The 21608-nt window shown below is 38.5% G+C and overlaps 1 long non-coding RNA gene across 1 annotated transcript in view; it reads left to right on the top strand.

The window, feature by feature from the left end:
- The window catches only part of LOC306987671, a 37802-nt gene continuing 16194 nt past the window's right edge, over positions 1-21608 (top strand). Inside the window, exons 1-3 of the long non-coding RNA XR_013795227.1 lie at positions 1-910; positions 2471-2508; positions 11739-11794. This is a non-coding gene — a long non-coding RNA (uncharacterized lncRNA). The remainder of the gene's footprint in view (positions 911-2470; positions 2509-11738; positions 11795-21608) is intronic.

Here is a 21608-nt window from a genome sequence, read left to right as displayed (position 1 = left end):
GCACACGCACACACCTCCATTTTAAAATTTCACTGACATCCTATAAGCTGTAGACTAGCAAATATGGATTGATAGCTACCCGAACTGTCTTCAGTAATTTTACGCACGTGACGCTTCAAAGCAACAAGGCGCCAATGTCTAGTGAAAAACTGATGGATAAATAACACGAACGTCTATTGGCCTGCACTGCACACACGCACTTCCCAGTTAGGGCGTGTGTGTGTGCTGTCAGTACAGGAATCTAAAGGTGTGAGCAAGTGCAACTGCAGGTTCTGTGATGGTTTAACAATTATAGATATAGAATTGAAATCAAATGCTATAAGCTTCGTATGCGTCTAAAATCTGATCTAATCCTATGGACAATTTGCGTTTATTTCTTCGCGTATTCGTGGATAGAACGAAACCGACTAGCTTTCTTTTAGTCTGCCCATATGCCAACCTAAAACAGCGATAGAAAAAAAGATGGGCGTAACTATAAATGGATCATGCACGCGGACTTTGGAACAATAACTCATCAATTCACTACGGGACGCCGTTTACGCGCGAGCTGCTTGAGTTTCTACACACGTCCACGCATGAGACCAACGAACAGACTCGATCCCAGCCGTCCTCGGAGTAGCAGCACTGGATACTTAGCAGGAATCTGGATAACAAGTTGTGCAGTTGAGCTAACAGAGCGTCAGATCACTCAAGCCAACGCCAATGGCTGTTTGTAGCCTATAATGGACATCAATACTTTTCGTGTTGCCCTTTAAAGTGACGTAGTTGCGCGTTTAACGCGATTCTCGGGAATAGTTCATGGCTGTTCTCGTTTTCAACAAATGCATAGCTGCAAAGAATTTTTATTTATTTATTTATTTGAACCTGTGGATTAGATATTGTGGTGTAGTAATGGATCACCCCAAGTTTGGTAAGTGAACATTCATTTGTATTGACTTATCAGTAATCAGTCAATGTTTGTTTAACTTCACAGTAAAATGTTATAATTTCAGCGCAAAGAATGTAAAAAATCTACAATACAACATGCATTTTTGGTCTCTATATTATAATTTACAGTGAAAATGGATGTATTACTAGGCTACTAGCCAATAACTATTGAATAAAGTTATTTTCCAGTTACTGCAGTGTGTAAATGCTACATCCTATGTGATTTGGTTCATGTTTAGTGTCAGTTGTGTTACCCTGATTGTGTTTGTTTGGTGTTTTCATTGGCCACAGCTGCCATAGGGACCACATTTAAATCATGTGTCCTGCACTGTATCACTGTTATGTGCTGTTATCAATAAACTTTACAATAATTGAAAATTTGTTTGTAAACTACAGTTAGAGTTTGAAACTGTAAAATATACGCCGTCTAATTTGGCATCATTACTGTATTTCTTACAGTAAAGTTAAGGCAATCACATCTGCCAGTAAATTAAACAATTCAGTTTTGTTTTTCAAAGATTCGTCTGAATAAATGTGTGCACATTTCACGTGTGATTATTTGCACGCAATCTATTTCTCGTGCTGTTTTTGTTAAGGGGAAAGAGGGGGGGAAAAGTTTCCATTTGTCAGAGTTAATGTGGCGTATTTTAACTAAATCATCTTTTGAGCGTCGTATGAAGTGATCATTAGGCGAGCCCGGGGAGCAAACAGTTGTGCGATTGTTAGAGGAGCCTGGGAAAATGTTCCGGGGTCCGGGAGGTGGAGTGTATTGACGCCAGACCCTCTTGTTGAGGGGACTTCTGTGCTCCCAGACGTTATTGTCATGATAATGAGCAGCCCGCACGTTGTTGAACTTGATGTTGACTTCTTTCTTTAGGGCTGGATTTTTTTTCGGTCACTTGTTTGTGGGAAAATTTTCTCCGGAGCTACAGTGTGAAATTAATTAATCAGGCTTTTGGAGCGACCAACAATAGAGACCAAGAGGATCCCTGGAACCCCACAAAAGGCCCCAAACGTTTTTTCCCCCCTTTCTAAACTGTATTCTTCCCAGCCACAACAGACTGAAAGAGAGTTGTAGTTTAAGAGATTTTTTTCATTGTAAGCTATAGGCTACACATTATTATTATTATAGTTAAATATATAACAGGCCTACATAACAACACTTATAAACTTTAAAAACTAAAATGAGGTGTGTGTGTGTGTGTGTGTGTGTGTGTGTGTGTGTGTGTGTGTGTGTGTGTGTGTGTGTGTGTGTGTGTGTGTGTGTAAATGAGTGAATGAGTGAAGCACGTGCTTGTACGTTTAGTAAACTCTCATACTGTGTCTCCATAGTAAAACATTTAACTTTAAACTTCCACAGTGTTGTTACGAGGCAGCGTCAATTAAATAGCCTTATACTCGTATTGTATTTGCATTATTGCAGCACTGGGTACAATAGTTACTTCTTTTTTTTAATCAAACGTGAAGAAATGGAAATGAATGAGAAGGTTTTAAGGAAGCATTGTTTGTTCGTTGATTCTCATTACAACTTCTGTTTCTCCAGGCACTCAGAGATGAGCCGTCATCACTGTCTACTATAAGGTAAGAATTAAAAAGGTTTGATGGATAAAACAGGGTCTTATATAATTATTATTTTTTTGTATCGACTTTTAAGTAGGAATTATTGAGTAAAAATAATGAATTGTAATGTTGAAACTTTATTTGCCTGCAGTAGAGTTGAACTTAATAATTTAACACGCTCTTTAAAATCTTAAAATGAACAAATAATAATAAGCCACTTCTTTAACAAATATTTTATTTAGAGATATTCATATTACGGTTCATAAGACCGTTTTGTGAGTTGATGCCAACAAGAACACGGCTCAATGTAGGCTATAAATGATTTAAAAAATACATTTTGTAAAGCTAAATTGATTTTGCATGATCTTTAATTGTTTTTGTTTTTTTGAAAACGAAATATTCTCGTACTTATTTATTTATTTACAATTTGTATATTTAGCCTATATGTTAAATAACGCAGCAGTTATATGCAGCTAATGCAAACGCAGCAATTTGCATTAGCTGCAACTAGTCTAACTGTAGTAATGAAGCAAATGTGAGCATTTTGAGGGGAAAATAAAAAAAATCAACTGTTTTTTTTACAGTTTACAAGGGCTATGTCAAAGTTACAAAGTTACTTACCAGTATATAATTATGAAAGATATAAGCGGTGTTTTGTGTAATCTGAACTTCAGCACCAAGGACAGGTCCCTGTCCCTCCAACCTGAATGAGCTTCAGTGCGTCTCAAACTGCGAGGCATGTTGCAAAACACACCTCTTATTGCTATTTATATTTCAGTTGGGATGAAATTAGTCTTGCTCACATAGGCTATCCTATGGTTATAAAAGAAAAGAACAAGAAAAAACCTCACAATTATTTGTTTTAAAGATGCGATGTATTGCTTTAAATGGTGTGCTGCAGGCCTGTATTCTTGGGTTTACAGTGTATTTTTGAGCAGGGTGGGAAACGCATATTTGAAACAGGACATGACGCAAAGAGCGGGAGTGTCTAAATCATGCGGAGGTGTGTGTGTGTGTGTGTGTGTGTGTGTGTGTGTGTGTGTGTGTGTGTGTGTGTGTGTGTGTGTGTGTGTGTGTGTGTGTCAGAGGGCGGGGGTTGAGATTGAAGGTGCAAGACTGAGAGACTCTCACAATTGCATTTGCATGAATGTACATTGTATGTCGTAAATTGTGCGTATTTAATGATGAGCGTTATAAACAATAACAAAAAACGAACAATACTTTTTTTTTGTAATAAGGCCTACTTAAAATGTGGTTGCAGAAATAAAAGGCAAGCTTTATTTAAGTAAAATTGTACTGAGGCCTATAAAACAAGAATTAGAATTAAACATTGTATACAAATCAAGTGCTTATAGATTTTGACCGTGACAAAAGTATAAGAGATAGTTCTTCTTTTTTTTTCTCTTTTTTTTTAACATTAGCCTATAGTAACTGTACAAATGCAACAACCTAAAACTAAAATGAATATTTTATCCTAAAATCATTGTCAAGGTTATATTGGAAATTACGCAGTTTGGTTATTCAGGCTCATGTGAAATAAAAAGGTTCTCAATGAGCAGATGTTTAAAAATCATCCTGGGAAGAATTTTTTTTTTCAAAAAGCTATCGTTAAACGCTTGTAGAAAGTATAATTTCATTCACTTCTTTCATAATGCTGAGACTGATATAACGTTCATGTTATTGACATATTTAATCTCATATTTAAAATGAGGCATTCTCCCGTTGCGTTGTAGGCTACTCATAGAGTTTAAAAACATACAAACCAGAAGACTTTCCTAGAGACGAGAAATTTAGTCAGATGTTTTTAGCACGAATTTAATGAAATTAGCGAATAGGCTATAGGCCTATGTGTAATTCATTAATTCTCAAATAGTGTCGTTTAACTTCTAAATAGGCTTACTGTCTGTAATTAACCTGTGGATTTCATTAGCAAGATATTATTTAGTAATAGGCTATAATAATTTTTCTTACAGTTTGTCATTATCTATTTTGATAATGCTCTCATTTTCTCAGATGTATGTCACGCGCTTGCAGCTGCATTATGTACAGTTAGAATTCTGCAGCTTTTATAAAAAAACAAAACACTTTTTTTGTTGCTTTGGTTTAAAGCACAGATCGAGTTTTTACATCAGCCGAAATATCAAGTTTATTGCTTTACACGGTTTCATTAGTGCACACGAAATATCTTGCTTTCCTCTTGCTAAATGGACTAGTCCATTCTGCTTTATATGGAGCCACCGGGAGATCCCATTCCCAAATAACCTGGGGAATATATTTTAATGGAAAATAAGGATAGGCCAAGTGTGTGTGTGTGTGTGAGAGAGAGAGAGAGAGAGAGAGAGAGTGTGTGTGTGTGTGTGTGTGTGTGTGTGTGTGTATCTGTCTGTCAGAGAGAGAGAGAGAGAGAGAGAGAGAGAGAGAGACAAAGAAGGAGAGACTCCATCTGCTTGTCTGCATCCAAATGTTTATTTATTATATGTATTTATTGAGAACGTATTTTATTAGAAACTCACGCACATTTCTTAATTTCTTTCATTTTGGTAATTGATGGCGCACTAAGTCGCTTTATTTAAATTTGCGTAAATCTGCGTAACACTTCTGCCCTGCTTACACATTAGATCCGTAGTAACGTATAGCATACCGTATAACCTTTCTGCTCTCGTGCCCTTCATACAGTAGACTATATTATGCAGCTATACGAGTTTTTACACATGGTGTTTAACGTTTGCAAGCAACGCCAATAAACGTTTTATTTGGCCACAACTGCAGAATCACTTGTACAGTGGCACCTCATAAAGAACGCAGTGTGATATTCCGCGCCACAAGAAACACAAACTGGATTTAAATGTTTCTTCTTTTGTATTGAATTGCGTGCATACTCTAGTAATACACATATATCAGAGAATAAAATAGCAAATACAGCAATAGCTATCAATAGAAATATGCGGCTATAAACAAAAAATTTCGAGATGATAAATTTAGTTTTTTTAAATGTTGGTTTAGTGTTGGTAAATACATACTAAATACTTCCTGTGTGTGTGTGTGTGTGTGTGTGTGTGTGTGTGACCTGACTCAGTCTTAAGACAATTAGGCTGCATGTATATGACAACAAATTGGCTTCCTGCATGTTGGTTAAACCACGTTGACTTTGATTTGGCGGACTAACAATAAAAAAATAAAAAAAATCACTGCTTTTAAATAAAATACTAGAATATATTATGTTAAAAGAAAATACTAAGATAAAAATTCTAAGATAATAGCCTACTAGACACTTTTACAGTCTTGAAGCAGTTAGGCTACACTTCCTAGACATTTTTGAGCCCCACAAAACATCAACATGACTTGTCAATTAGAAAAGCAACATATGTTAATCATAGAACACGTGTATTCAGCTCATTATTGGTATGAATATTTTGAATAACTTCATAGATTATGTTGCAGGTTAAAGAGGTCAATATTTAGCTTAAGCACGAGTCTTCCTGAAGCTGCGAGTAGTGCTCGGTCACGGGCGCGTCCCCCGGGTGTCTCAGCCCTGCTCAGCCATGTGTATCAATAAGCATTAATGGTTAATGCTGGTGACATCACAGTTGTGTTGGCGGTGTGTGACCCCCGTGGCCCTGCCCAGAGGAGCCCCTCAGTTCAATCTTCAGCCGTGCACCGCTGCTGCCGGAGCCTTGCGCGTCCTCCTGCTCGGCTTTTCAGCTCGAACATTTCGCCACAAAGATTTACTTCTATTTTACCGTCTTTACTTTAGCAAATAAATCGCGAGGCATCGAAAAGACATCTGTAAACCACGTAAACCTTGAGATTAACTTTTTTTCGTGAGTGTTGTCGTCTGAATTAAATGGATGTTCTGGACGGTTTTGGAAACGCTGGATGGGAAATTAAATTGTGAGTACGTATCTTTTTGTGACATTAAATGTGCGTTGTTTTGAGAGGCATATTGTGTATTTCAAGCGTAACTTCGTTTTAACCTATCCGGCGGTTTCGTTTGTAGCTATTTTATGTGTCAGGTGGTTATAGCCTCTTATTTAGCCTGTCAAATCAGTCGCCAAATTCTTGGTCATGGTGTATAGACTGATTTATGAGATATTGCCTACTAAAACTTGCATAGCAGCCTTAAAAATAAAAGTTCCAATAAGAACCACATTTTTATTTTTAGTCTGAACTCTAGAACCTTTCTAAGTTCTGCAGAGAACGTTTTATTCGCGAGTTTGTTTGGAAAATATCAGTGTTCTGGTGCTTCAAAGAACCCAGAAACCAACACACTGATGTGAAGAACCGAATGAAACATCATGAACTTTATAATGTACAAAGACCTATAGGCTAACTCAAGAACTGCCAAACCGTTTTTTGTTTGTTTATTTGTTTTTTTAGGGTTATACTCTTTACTGGACCACTGAAGAAAGAACCATTAGAACCCCATAGCTGGCAATTTAGCTTTATTTATTTGCTTCATTTGATGTAGATGCAATATCTGAAGGGGTTGTCTGTTACATAGCCTGGCTAAAATCAAATTGAGTATGACAGGTTGAATTGTAGAGAGCATTTTAGAACACCTTTTAATATTTCATTTTACGAGATGAAGGCAATTTAAAAGGCCAGATACCCAATGTAGGCCTGTTAACGACAGTCTAAATATCCTTATGCATCCAGCAGGGTATCGATAGCCTTCAGTACACCTCATTGTGCTGTAAAATATCCAAACGATAATTTATAAGGTATAGGCTATTATTCACTATTATTTGAAATAAGGTAGTAGAGCCTACGTAGGGTATGCAATTTTCATCTCGTGCTTTGACAGCGTGCCATCAACGCGCGTGGACATATTGAGCTCTAATTGTATTGCTTAGCCTAATTCCAACGACCTGTCCCAATTTTTGGACGTGTATTTTGATTTTTTTAAACATCCCATGATCCGACTTCGCTCAGCCAAATGCATAAAGAATGTGTTTCGCACACATGAATTGCAACGTGGTAGATGTCCAAATGCACGAGGTGCGCAGTAGCCGCTAGACTATCAAATGCACCTAATGTGAGTGTATTTAGCCCACGTGTATGTGTGCGCGCGCGTGAAAGAGAGAGTGAGACCGTATCGGAGGAGCTGCACACACACACATACACACACGGCAGTGAATGCAATAGCTCCATGTGACCACAACAGAAGCTGTATCTGGCGTACGCGGCGGTCCCTTTAAGACACATGGGTTAGTTTTTCTCTTTGGTTATCTAGCTGTATGAGTTTATGTGATATCATAAAGCTAGAGAACCGAAAGTATAAACTAATTCCAAAGACTTCGGAGCGCTTTGAATGGGAACGAGTCTGGAAAGCCGGAGGGATGTGGATGGTCGGGGTATGGGGGAGACGGCGATGTCCGCTACAAAGAGCATCGAATCCGGTAGGCATGCAGATGGCGATGCGTTAATGCGTCTCAGTGGTCTGGAAGGATTGGAATACCTGAAGCTGATGTGGAAAACATGGATTTTACGTGGAGTCTGCCTGCGGCTACATAGGGACGCGTTAGTACGCGGACAGAACGCAAGGGCTTGATAATAAGGCGGATACGGACCTGGCGTTCATTCTCAAGTGTGCTTGTGCTGGGCAACATTCCTTCATAGACGTGATGATGATGTTGATGTATGAATTCGGGATGACAGGAATCGGTTCATCGAGGTGTTTCAACCGATTGGTCGGATCTTCTGGGTCACGTGGTCCTCATGTAATATGGGAAAGTCAAACCTCGGAGGTGTGTGGTTTGACACTCTTTGTGTCTTATTGTACTGCCTTACCTAGGAAATAATCCATATGTGTGGCTTATTATAAAATATAAACTATACAATGTTTCCTATTTGAGGTTAAAAGAGGTAAAAGGCTGACCTCGTCTTTGTACACCTGTCAACCTGTGCGTTTTGCAAGATATTTTAGAATTTCATCTGCCTAAGAGGATTATTGTGCTTAGTGGATTTTTCCTTTTCTTCGTAATTTTGTTGCTGATTCTAATCATAAAACCACTCATGACATCATACCGTAAAAGAAATGTCAAGGCTATTTTAAACAGGCTGCTTATGACACATGGAGTGCGCAAATGTGTCTTGTTTTAAAATGAGACTTTTTTTATGAAACTACTAGGCCTCTGATACGCACTCTAGTATTTATAGGCCTATCTGACAGTTGTAGTACATATACTAGCTGTTATTTTTGGCAATTTATGTCCCTGTCTGGTTAGTGCTACATCACACACAGCCATTTTTGATCCTAGGATGTGATAATGATAAATGCAAAGCTAAAATGCATGTTGTGAATGAGTGATATGACAGGTAGAGATGGATCTTTACGCATTTTTCCTTTGTACGAAAAGAAACGCCTTTGAGTTTGACACAATAAGAGCAACCTTGTAATCTCCTCATTCTTTTTTTGTTGTTGATAAAATACCACAAAGGTGATGTTGACAATATTTGTGAATGGCAAATGTTTTGTATGATGGTTATATGGAATCAGGAAACTGACCTCCGATTGTCTCGATAATTGCTGATTGCTTAAACATTTTTTTTTCCGCACAAATCACAAGATGTTGAAATTTGTGGGGGTGCAGGGCAGAGACGTGTAATAGATGCATGACACAAACCGAGTCTGAGGTGCAGCGAGAGGCCTGTCTGAGAGGCGCCCCAGACATTTTCCCACATTAATATGTGTCTGGTCCTGCGTTAGGGGCCCCAGCAGATGGAGTCTTGTCTTAGCACCTGGCATACGCAGCACTGCTATTGTCTACGTCTACTAATCTGAATTAAATGTAACCAACTCTGCATCCCAGATTCAAAATACGAGGATAGATGCTGCAGGCAGGGTTATGTGGGGATATTTGAGCAGTTTTCGATTGCGTGGCCTTTATTTTGTTCTGATAATATATATTTAAAGAGTCTATTTATTATTAACTATATGCATAATTAATTTTATGCTTATAGAGACTGTGTTTGTGAATTTAGGAAGAGATGGATAACACAATGCTTATTTTATCACTGCTTTATGATGTCAAGAAGCAGTTGTAGTTTTTTGCAACAAGGCCTTACAATCGGCCACATGTGTGTTTTGATTCTCTTTGGGTGTGTGAGTATAAGGGTGTGGCTATAAATGTAATATCTTGAGTGTGTTTTGGCTCAATTTTGTAAGATGCATGAATTTGGGCTGCTAATTTACAGTCAGGAATGTGGTAATAAAATTTTATTTGGTTTGCCTGACTACTCTGTTCTGAAAAACTGCCATTTTTAGGGTCAAATCCTTTTTTTGGTCTAGCAAAAGCTTGTAAATATCAAATGACAAGATTACATTATTTAGATAGTAGCCTATTTATAAAAAAATATGCAAATTGTATAATCTCATTGTTTCCTTAATGCTGGCATACTGTTCACTATCTGTGGTGGCTTTAGTGACAGTACTGGAGTTATGTTTGTATTATTAAAATTGGTGCTAGTGACAAGTTGTATTTTTTAAACACACATAACACATTATATTTAACCTATACCTCGAATTTTTTTGTAATTTTGTTTGCAGTCAGCTCTCTGAATTTCATTCAAATAGATTACGTTTCAAACAGGTATACTGTTAATCACAATAAAATTGGACGTTTTATCTATTATTATTCCTCTTTCATTTTTACCTCAAAAAGCAAATGTCAATCATTTCTCCGCTGAACTTATGAATTCTGAGTTTGGTATCTTAGCAACGGCCTCTGATCCAAGAAATGAAATGGGAACGGAAATCATCCTTTATTTGCAGTCTTACATTGGCAGATTTAAACGGGCCCAATACAGTAGGCCTAGCGTTAGATGAAAATATTTTGCATACACCACAGACTCGCTGGCTTTTTTAACTGCCTCGCTTTTCCACTGTTGTACGTCCAAATAATGGAATATAACCTCCGGTTTTAAACCTTTTAATTATTTATTGTATTTGACGAAATATTTTATTAATTCACATACAGTTAAATGAAAAACACGACGTCTGCGTGACTGGGTCTCAAAACGAAATAAACTACCTACCTAGTAGTCAGCACTTTTGTTTATCAACGCGCCCAAATGTGCCAAAACCCCTCAGGTGACTCTCCACGCGTCGGTAATGCCCAAAAACTCCTGTTTAGCTGAACATTTGACTAAAATTAAGACACCACCAAATAATAGCCGAAATAAAAGATGACTGACTCGATTTTTGTTCTCATTAGGAAGTTTAAATGTTGAAAATAGTTATATTAATCTATTCGCCTAAAGTATTTTCCTTTGACGTTACTGTTAGGTCTCACTAAAGTTACGTCACGCGCTCTTTAACCGTCAAAAGAAACTTTAAATTGAATCCCGCGTAAACATTGATAAAACTGACATGCACCGAAAGAACTGAAGCGAAGAAATATCTTTTTTATTATGTATACCGCTGCACTTAATTTCATTAGTCTGTCATGTGCTAAATTATTTTCTTTCCGTTTTAGAAACCATTTACAAAGTTGTTTCTCATATTAGGCTGTCAAGCATCGTTTCTCATTAATGCCAAACTTTAACTTTTTTGAAATGCATGTGTAAAATGAGGGACCCTTCACCCGGATTATAGATTATAATTCTGGACCGATCATTAGTAAATGTTTGTTCAAATAGTTAGACGTATAGGCTAATGAAAATTCAAGAAATAAATAAATAACATACAATAGGCCTAATATAGGCTTTACTATTTTGCTTAACACCCTTGAGTGCCTTCAGGGACCCTCAAGGGTCTGTGGACCCCTCTTTGAAAACCCTGGACATAGATTATTAAAGCTGACCTCACAGATTTGTTTTTAAATCTGCATAGCTTTTTAGTGGTTATGTAAGAATATTTATCTATTGCATAATAAGCTTTTTATATATTTTTTTCAAGCATGCCATATTATTTTTGAATCCTGCACAATTTGCCTGCATGCCATTGTGTTCTGAATCCTCATGCATGACAAAGAAAGTGATGTTAAACATGAATTCAGGTGACCTTTTAAGATCTCCTAGTAAAAAGGTGGATGCATGTTTGAAGAAAAAAAGTTGTTTGAATTTATCTCCACTTGAGTAGCTCTGTGAATGATCATCAGTACATGAGCCTCACAAAGATGAAACACCAGCGAAATTCAAGCAAACTGTTAAATAAAATAATAACAGCATCATGTTGAAATGTCCCAATGGCTTGTATTTTGACTTGATATGCTGAAATCATTAAGATGTGAAATTCTGTGTTTTTAAAGGAAAAGAAGACTTCAGAAACCAGCGATAAAACTGAAAACGAGTGACCACAGATCAGGTGAGTGATGAAGCATTGTCATACGCTCCATGACCTTGACTTTCCTTCTGCATGAGTCATGTTTAAGAATAAAATATGTAACGGATTCTCTTGTTGCAAACTACATAAGAGCAGTTTAGCAGTTATATTAACATTAACTTATACATAAGCATATACAATTAGTAATTAAACCTTCATAATGACTAACCATATGTTATGTGTTTTTAGAAACTAGAGTAGATGCTGGTTATTGTTAATATTTCAAGTTAAGCCATTTTTTTTGTCCAGGTGTTCAGTATATCAAGGGAATATTTTTGTTGAGATTCTGTGGTGATATGGCTTTCACGTGACATCAAAACGGGTTTCTTTTCCCCCCAAAAAATGCTGGATGGCAAACATAGGAGGGATTACTATGGCAACAGTGTTTGCCCTTGCTCATTGGTGGTAAGGAGTAAAGCAGACTTATGTCACATGACTCTAGTCAGAGCCGTATCCTGCCAGGCATTGGCTTACATGTTCATTTCAAAGCTCAAATTTATGTTTATGTTTTACCCAGGAACAAGGAGACAGAGGCTAGCATGGGATGCACTGTTCATGTTCTCTCCCAGCAACGACCAATATTTTGTGCACTGTTTAATATTATTATTTAATATCATATATTGTTATTTATATAGTACAAAAATACATATATTATTATATAAATAACAGGCCTATTCATTTTTACAATATCATTTTAAAAGTAATTGATTGAACTGCAAATATTCTTAGTACAAGACCATCTTAAAGTTGAAATCAGTGGCTCAGGATCTAATTAAATATTGATACGTTAGTCTGATCATAGTAGTTTAATTTATCGCTGTCTCAAAGTGTGATGCTCATCTTTACGAGCTTGACAGTGTAGCGCTGTACTCATTCACTCCCTCTCTCATCCAATTTGTTTCCACACTGTTGCCGGACAAGAGATGGGAAGGCCGTTTGTGTGATCTATATTTTAATTCTTTTGTTCTGAGCCTTATCCCTTTAAAATATTGCAGGAGTCCCGGCGGTGTGTGTGTGTGTATATAAGGTGTGCTCATGTGGAAAGGCTATGAGGGTGGTTCAGTCCTTCACCTTCCTAATTCCCTTCTTTCTCTCCTCCGCCACCCCCCTCTCCTCCAACCAAAGCCCTCACTCTAACCCTCTTCAGACTCACACCCTCTCTCTTTCTCTCCCTTCACAATCTCAAGTCAGAGTTCAATGGCACTTTTTTCATTCTGTCCTTTTTTCCAGCCCCCCCTTCCTCTCCCCAACTCTAGTGGGTTTTGCGAGATGGGGGGCAGGTACCTTCCCTCCCCCATGTGAACTTTAGCTGCAATTCTCCAGGCACACATGCATTGTGAAACACAGATTGAAAAAGAAATGAGCACCTTTTTTCTCTTTCTCTCTCTCTCTCTCTCCCCTTGCCTTAACACAGAATTCTCAAACTCACCCACTCTCTCCCACGCAGTGTATTCAGTGCGCTTACGCCGCCACACCAGAAAGTAGCCTCGTTTTATGGCACTTTTGTGAAGGTAGTGTGGCGCAAGTCAGTCAGAAAGCAGTCCATATAAGTAGTGAGTTCATATAATTTCATATTGTATCATACAGAAGAAATATATATGGACTATAGAAGTCTTTTTACAGTTGAAGTACTTCCCTGAGATCTTTTACCCTTTAAAAGAGATAACTATTGTATCTACTACATCCCAATGAACAAGATCTAGGATGGTTTTTGAGGCATCAAACAGGGTTACATACCAGCGGCCATGTTAGTAAACTTGATGTCCTTCCATTAGCCCGTTTCAGGATTTGTGTTAGCATACATTCCCTTAAAAAAAGATACAAAAGCTGACACTAGGGTGGTACCCTTCCAAAAGGAAATAATATGCAACATTTAGGTACTAATATGTATACTTTATATACTAACATGCAACCTTTAGGGGTAAAGAAAGTACAAAGGTGTACGCCCCAGTGTCTTCCCCCCCTAAAAGTGTAGGTGCGTTCCAATTCGCGTACTAATCTATGCTGTTTTGTAGTATAAATAGTGCGAGTAGTGTTCATACTGAAAATCCCAAATAGAAAAAGTGCACATTAAATACCTGGATGATACAGTAAATGAACTGAAAAACGATATGCGCTCAACTGTCGCAGTTTTAATTATGTAGCAGAAGGGTGTGATATTGAATGACAAAATAACCATTGCAATACAGTACATAGTGTATACCTGTATAGTGCGTCATTTGGGACGCAACTTGTATGTTAAAGCGCTAACTATGACAAGGGCTGGTGGAGGGATATCAAGTTGGTCAAGAGAAAGATGAAGAGAGAGCAAGCAAGCGAGTCCCCCCCCCCCCCCCCCCAATTCTGTAAGCCAGAAAAACAGCCTGTGACATTGGCCTAGTTCTAGATCGCGATTGCCCAGAGGAAGAATGGAATTGTGGAATCAGAGACAGAGGATCAGAGGAGACTTAGCACCCTGTGGCTATGAGCCCGCTCGCTCCATACCAGCTAGCCACCTTTCACCCTTATCCATACTCTTCACGTACCCGGAAGAGCCCCCACTTTTTATAGAGGAACTCAATATCGCACACGCAAGGTTCGATAGTTCAACGCGAGGCAAAGTTTCTGAAATGATGCACGTAGGAGAGAGAAGAGGCAGCATATATAAACAAATTCTCCGCGCCTCACGCACACACACAAATCTATAGATTTCTCAAGATGTTCTGTCTGTTGACTTGCACTATTACCATTTGTAAATGCCACGGAAGATTGCGCTGTTAGTGCAATGCTTTGAAAATGTATCAGGAATTATTGATATTCAGTTAGAAGGTGTATATATGCCGCACATGGACAGAAGCATTGTGATCAAATGTTTATGGGCAAACGTGGGATCAGGAAACCAGAAAATGACTTGTGCTTTAGATCAAGTCAGTACAATTTTCTCACTCAAATTATTGTTATTGCTCATACTTATTATTTTCCACCCAAAACCTTTTTTTGTGCCACAGGCATGAATGATACCTTAGTATTTTATTGAGACACACTACCATTGAAAAGTTTGGGGTGAGTAAAAACATTTTTTCATTAAAATACTTTTATTTAGATGCATAAAATTGATCAAAGGCGACAGTAAAGACTTTAACATTGTTACAAAAGATTTCTATTTCAAATAAATGCTGTTCTTTTAAACTTTCTATTCATCATTAAAATCCTGAAAATAATGCAATATTGATAATAAGAAATGTTTCTTAAACAGCAAATCAAGCATATTAGAATGATTACTGAAGGATCATATCACACTGAAGACTGGAGTAATGATGCTGAAAAAAAAAGTTTTAACTTTTTTATAATGTTATTAAATATTAGTGTTTTTACTGTAACTTAAACTTTTCAAGCAATCAGATTATTTTCTTTTCGCCTGGCTGATGAAAACATAGGAAAAAATCCAATAGACTTCGATTGACAGAAGACCCCAAGCATTTTTTGTGGTATAGAATATCATATAATCTTGAGGTTGGACTCTCTTGATGCATAGTAACTACTCAGAACACCTTAGCATCCACCTAGCAATGCTATAGAAAGCACTCAGAATGCTTATACTAGGAAAGTTATCAGACCAGCTCTAATATTGTGGCAGTTTTAGGGTTAGTACGGGCAAACAATGCACATTTACTTCAGAAAACATAAAAATCTAGCTTAATCTCTCCAGTTGATTGCGTGAAGTATCTTACTGGTAATTATAGTTGCATTAGCATTACAATGCTGCGTTCACCTCTAGACTGCACTGCATCGTAAACTTTGATTCCTTTTGTGAAGTGAATTCGCCTGGCTAAAAGTTTCTAAGCAACAATTTATTTAGAGATTTATGCAGTGGTTTTCTCAAGCTAGTGCTGTGAACCAAACCAAATTGTAGATATATTACTCATGGTAGTTTTCATTTGTTTGAAAGCCTCTGGTCTACAAAAAAACAAAAACAAAACGGAAAGGAAAGGAAAATTCTTTATAGATTGGAATTCATATACAGGGCTCGATAGCTCGCTTTGTAAGTTCATTTGAATTATACCCCCTGCATTATACGCCTTGATAGGAAATAAATCTCTTTAAATGCATGCGCTCGAGGGGGTTGCGTTCGAGGGAGGGTTTTGTTGGTAGCGCTAGCATATGCTAACATAAATTAAAGCCTATGTTTCTCTGTGGAAAACTGATTGATGTTTCTTACTGTTTAAAAGCTAAAAAAAGCCTACATTTTCTCACAGTGGATTGGTTAAAGTGACTGCTGTGTGCTGGCGACGTCAAAAGCGGGTGCAGAAATCGGCTGATTTTCTCAAGAATAGAAAAGCTCGCCAAGCTGAGTAAGGCCTCTGTGACATTGCCATGCAAAACACTGCCTCAATAGTGAAGTGTATTTATGAAGATGAGGGTGGTGCGGGGAGGGGGGGTGGGGGGGGAGATAGAGGGAGAGAAGGAGGGAGGTTTAGCGGGGGACGTTATGAAAAGGCAGCAGGCTGCGAAGTGAATGGGACCAGCGGGGAGGGGGCCGGCAGGGTCCGCGCCTCCATTGGTTCAATGCAACGGCCAGAGCAGCTGTGAAAGGAGGTCTCCCCTTTTTCCCACGACCCAGCAATGGGGCAAAACAGTGGCCCGAGTCTGCCAGGGTCAAGTCACTTTGCTAATATATACACTGAGCTTGTGTACGCAGACAATGCATACACACAACTCATTTATTTGGTGTGTGCACACAGCCACCTTCAGACTGGGGAGACGGGGCAGCGTGAAAAGACCCTGACTCTAATTTCGGTCACATTGAGGCCATTGTCTAGTTCTAGACCAACAGTCCTAGATTCTGGAAATTAACAAGCTAACCGGGACTTGGTCAATATACACGCACAGGCATACACCTGCTGTTCAGAGATCAGTCCGTTCCCCAAATATTGACATTTTTTAGTCATATATTTTGATCTTAGATGCATGGATATTCAGATAGATAGATGGATATTTGCATATTCAGATGGATGGATGGATGAGTAGAGATGGATGGATGAATGAATGGATGGATAGAGATTGATTTTTGGATATTCAGACAGAGTTTTGGATATTCTGTGCCGGGCCGATTGGGATGCAGCCTTACTTTAAGTAGTTAATTCACAAGTTAATATTAATATATGTTTTTTCACGCTTCAGCTTTAAGACACCTTTTTTTGTCAAATATGTGAAAATAATGAATAATGCAGGGAAATTACATTATGAATTTATAGTTCAAAATCTATTTTTAGAGTGCATCTTTGGTTGGTTTTTAGTGTGTTTTTATGTTGAAAGGTCCATGAAATGCTCCTTAATTTTAATTGCATGTTTGTTTGTCCATCTTCTGTAGAGCTCACTCGCCTGACTACACGTTTATGGCCCTATACATGCAGTCTATTAGCGAAAATGGACCCTGCGTCTCTCCCGGGTTCGTCTTCAATAGAAAGTGCCATCTTGTTAAAGGCGTATTACAATCTCCGCCAGTGTGTCACAGTCTTTCTGCCTCTCCCCACCCACCTTGTGCCGTTTACACTCCTTTATGGTACATTTGTCCTGCAATAAGCCCCATTCTTTTGATAAACAAGCACAGGCTCTGGCATCGCCCCTCTCCTCTTGCCTCCCTCTCCTATTCAGAGGCTCCTGGAGTACAGCAAGACAAAGAAGAGACTCACTTAATTAGCTGAGCGAGAAGATGCATTGGGGCAATCACCCTGCACAATGAGGGAAACGTACAGCATGTTAATTCAGCGTGGGGTTGTAGCGAGCTTCCCGGGGCCCAGAATAGCCTTTTGTCTAGCGCCTGGCCGGCGTAATAGATCAGATGTGCTTCAATTAAAGAGAAAGTGTTCTGAGCCTCAGTTTCGAGAAGGTGCGGATGCATATTATCGTTGTTTGTTTAAGGATCCTGCTTGTTTGGTGCTGTTCTAGCTGTTAGCCGTGTTATCAACCAAAGAAGCTGTTTGACCAACTTGCTAATTTTTGGTCTTTTCCTCATACATTTGTTATTTACCGCTTCTGAAGAATTAAAATAGTGTATCACACTATATTACTATTAGTGTATCACTATAGTCATTTTTTTTTGGTTTTTGCAGCTAGGAAAAAGCGCAGCTAGGATAGCTCACTTTATCATCATGAAGTGAAAAGATGTTTTGCACTTAAAAATAATAAGTCCAGATCACTAGTAGTTCCTGCAGACTGAGTAGGCAACACTTAAGTGATTATTGAGGCATTTTATGACCTCGTTCTGAGGAAAAAAGATGATTGATTACGTCTCAGACACACAATAATGTTGTGATTAGTAATTAATTAGTAATGTTTTATAATTTGTCATAGTAAGTTGATAGTTATTAATGAGGCTAATCTCGTTCAGTAACTATTGATTACCTAATAAGGAACTATCTCAGTCCTACATTTGCTATTACTCTACTTACTGGTTAGTTAAGCTTTTTTCCATATTAGTTAATAGTAGCTGAAGTGTTACGGCAGTACTATTAGTCCTGCATTACTTCCTGCATAGTTACCTATTAATGTCGGACCATTATTCTAAAGTGTTATTGGATAGTTCACTCAAAAATCCTTTTATGTTTGGAAGAAATAAGGTAATATACTGTATATTCTCATTATCATATATCTTTTTAACAGAGGGACTTTCGCTCCATTGTATTGTTAGTTGTTTTGTTTTTCTGGTTGCACTTTATTTTACAGTACATGTACTTATAGTGCACTTACCTAAGAAAGTACTGGTTAATATAAGGTAACTACATGGGTTAAGGTTAGGTTTAGGTGTAGGTTCAGGGTTAGTACATAGTTATTACCAGTTATTGTAATTACTATAATAAGTACAAAGTATGCACATGGGGAACAGGACTGTAAAATAAAGTGCTACCGTTTTTTTTTTTTAGTGTTTGACACTCCTATGTACCTCAAAATATGGCATTTATTTTTGCTACTTCCATTTCATTGCACCTTTAAATTTAGTCAGTATATTTAGTATATATATTCATACTTTTTTAGAAAATTTTACTCTGATTAAAATGGAAATTTCACTAATTTTACACCAAATATTCAAATATACTTCCATGTTTAGCATGTTGTTTTGGAAAGAGCAAAACATTCTTGGCGCATTAATATCATGCGGTGTTAAATGCTTAATTATCATCATGATGTGCTTTTTTTTGTCTAGACTCCATTATCATTGACAGTATCAAAAAACCTTTAAGTTTTGTGACAAGATAAACACCGCTTGAGCAATTAGCGCAAACTTCCATGAACGATGCTGTGTTGCGATCTGCGGTCGTAAATCTATTTCTGTTCAATTGAGTGGGAGGTGTGATTGTGTTTGGGGTTGAAGTGGGGTGGGGGGTGGGGGGGCTTATTCAGGTTGCTTCTGTTACAGTGGCACCCTGAGGCGGTTACTTTCATGAAGACAGATAAGCTCACCGTGGAAATCCCTCTCTCTCCCCTCCACCACGCCGCACGAGTACCACCCTAGCCTTCTCTTCCTCTTTCTGGAGAGTTCTTTAACCTTGATGAGTGAGATGAAGGGGTCAGGGAGGATAGACAAGTGACTGTGCTGTTACAGTGTATGTATAGAAAAAGCCCACCCCTCCTCCTTGTCAGGATCAATATGGCTAACAGAGAGCTGGGCTAGTCAGGCATTGAAGGTGGTGGTGGGTGTAGGAAAGCTCTACTGAGGGCCATAAAGAGTCTTAAGTGCACCTGGTATCTAGCGCCTCTGCTTTCGGCTGTCTTTACACATAGCTGTCATAGGCTCGCCTGTTAATACCAGATTTGTGAGATTTAACATGCTCTGCGGTCAGAGCTTTGTGTCCATGTCTGTTTCATTTGGCTCTGCCCTACTTAAGAAGATCTGTTTTTTTGATCTGCTTCTTTTTTTGAGGAGGGCCTCGAGTGTGTTTTATCCCCCCCTAACACTTAATGACAAAAATGTGTTTAGACATAATAGACGCCATAGTGTAAAGTATGAGAATATATAGAAACTCATATAAATTTGTTTCGGGAAGTTTGTGATATCGACATGGCCTTATTTTGTTTATTGGCAATCGGATCCGGAAACTTTATTAGACCTTTTTGCTGCAGATATGGAAAAGTATTTCATGCTTTTAAGAGTCATCCAAAGAACTTTTAAATGGTAGTCAGTGATGAAAGTTGCTTTATGCTGGCATGGTGGTGTAGTTATGGTATTTACCACTAGGGCAAACCAAAGTTAACCTGACCGAAATCGCATACTTTCCTACTATATGTGACAAAAAGAAGTATGTCCGAAATTAATTCACGGTACTCAAAAATGAAACAAAAAGTACCTGGATGACCTACTTCTTCATGGCGAGATATTGAAATGTGGATTCGATGGACACTTTACTATCCCATGAGGCCACGGGAGAGGATTTATGAATGGGAGCGAATCGACGCAACTGACGCTGGTAGGTCACATGATAATGCGGCATGACGAATGTAGTACGTCCAGATCACATATATACTAAACTCATACTTTATAGAACATACTTTTTATAGTGGTCGTGAAGTAATTATTTATTCAAAATATGTACCTACTCGAGAGTTTGTGATTTCGGACACAGCACCTGGACTTGTTTCAGTAAGAGTATTACATTTATATTTTGTCCAAAAAAAAAGAAACATCTCTAATCATTTACTTATTATTATTTTCCACAGGACTGGAAGTAAACACAATTATATATTTTAAATACTATTATATATTACTATTAGTGTTCATATTTATTATTTTATTTAATATATTGGTATAATGTACAGTCAGCCATTCATTATCGCAAAATAAACCCTTTCTGAATGATACAAGACTCTTCGCGGTTGTAGGTTTAATTTGTGACAATGACCAGCTAAGATTACACTATAACAAAATATTGTTGGTTTAACTTAAAAAAGTAAGTTACCTGGTCGAGGAGATTGGTTTAATCAACAGAAAGTTATTATCCCTTGCTTGTTAGCTATCATTAGTCGTTGCTAGCCCTGCTGTCATTTTCCTCTCCCAGGTTGTTGAGACGTTCTCCTGCTCGTGAGTTCTCCACTCCCGCTCAGCTTAGGTAATTGAGTTGAGTGAGAAGTTAACCACCCGCCTCAATGGCAAGGAATCCTGGTGCCCCTCCCTCTCAGGAGGGTCACATTGTCCAGCCCCTCTCCCACCGGTGTAATCCTTTCCACTGGGACAAAGGACCTACCCACGGGCCAGAGAGGTACATTAACCCACCAGCCAGCGAGCCCTCTGACCTGAGCGGCAGAGCCCCGTTCATCCAGCCCAGCTAACAGCTACCGGCACTCGGCACATCAAAGCCGAGAGCTGAGCTCGTGTGTGCGGTTACTTATTCATGCGGGCCTGGGAGACAGTCCATGGAGATGAAACGGCAGTGGCGAGGAGGAGACCCACTGATGTGCAGAGTGGAACAGCTCCCCTGTGGTCTCAGTAAGGAGTTAGAAAAGCCAGATCCGACGCTGGTTGGTGCTGTGATCTATGTCGCAGCGCTGAGGGGATATCTGGCCCCTACATCAAACATCTTGTCCCAATAATGCGGCCTGTTATCAGAGCGAGTGATGCCCACAGCTTGGCTTTAGCCGACTGTGTACTGTACTGTGATCTGCTGTAGTTGAGCTGCAGCATTTGTGATGTGGAGATTATGTCAGACATATCGGCGACATGTGAATCCAATACACTGTGAAGGCCGTGGAAGAAGGGAAATTCAGTATGGTTGATCTTTAAGCACATCGTGTTAAAGTGAAGCGAGACCAAGCAGAATGGTTG

The sequence above is a fragment of the Phoxinus phoxinus genome, assembly GCF_949152265.1.
Source record: "Phoxinus phoxinus genome assembly, chromosome: 20".
Taxonomy (NCBI): Eukaryota; Metazoa; Chordata; class Actinopteri; order Cypriniformes; family Leuciscidae; genus Phoxinus; species Phoxinus phoxinus.
The sequence above is the reverse complement of the archived record's forward strand: the minus strand, read 5'-3'. Positions and strand labels throughout refer to the sequence as shown.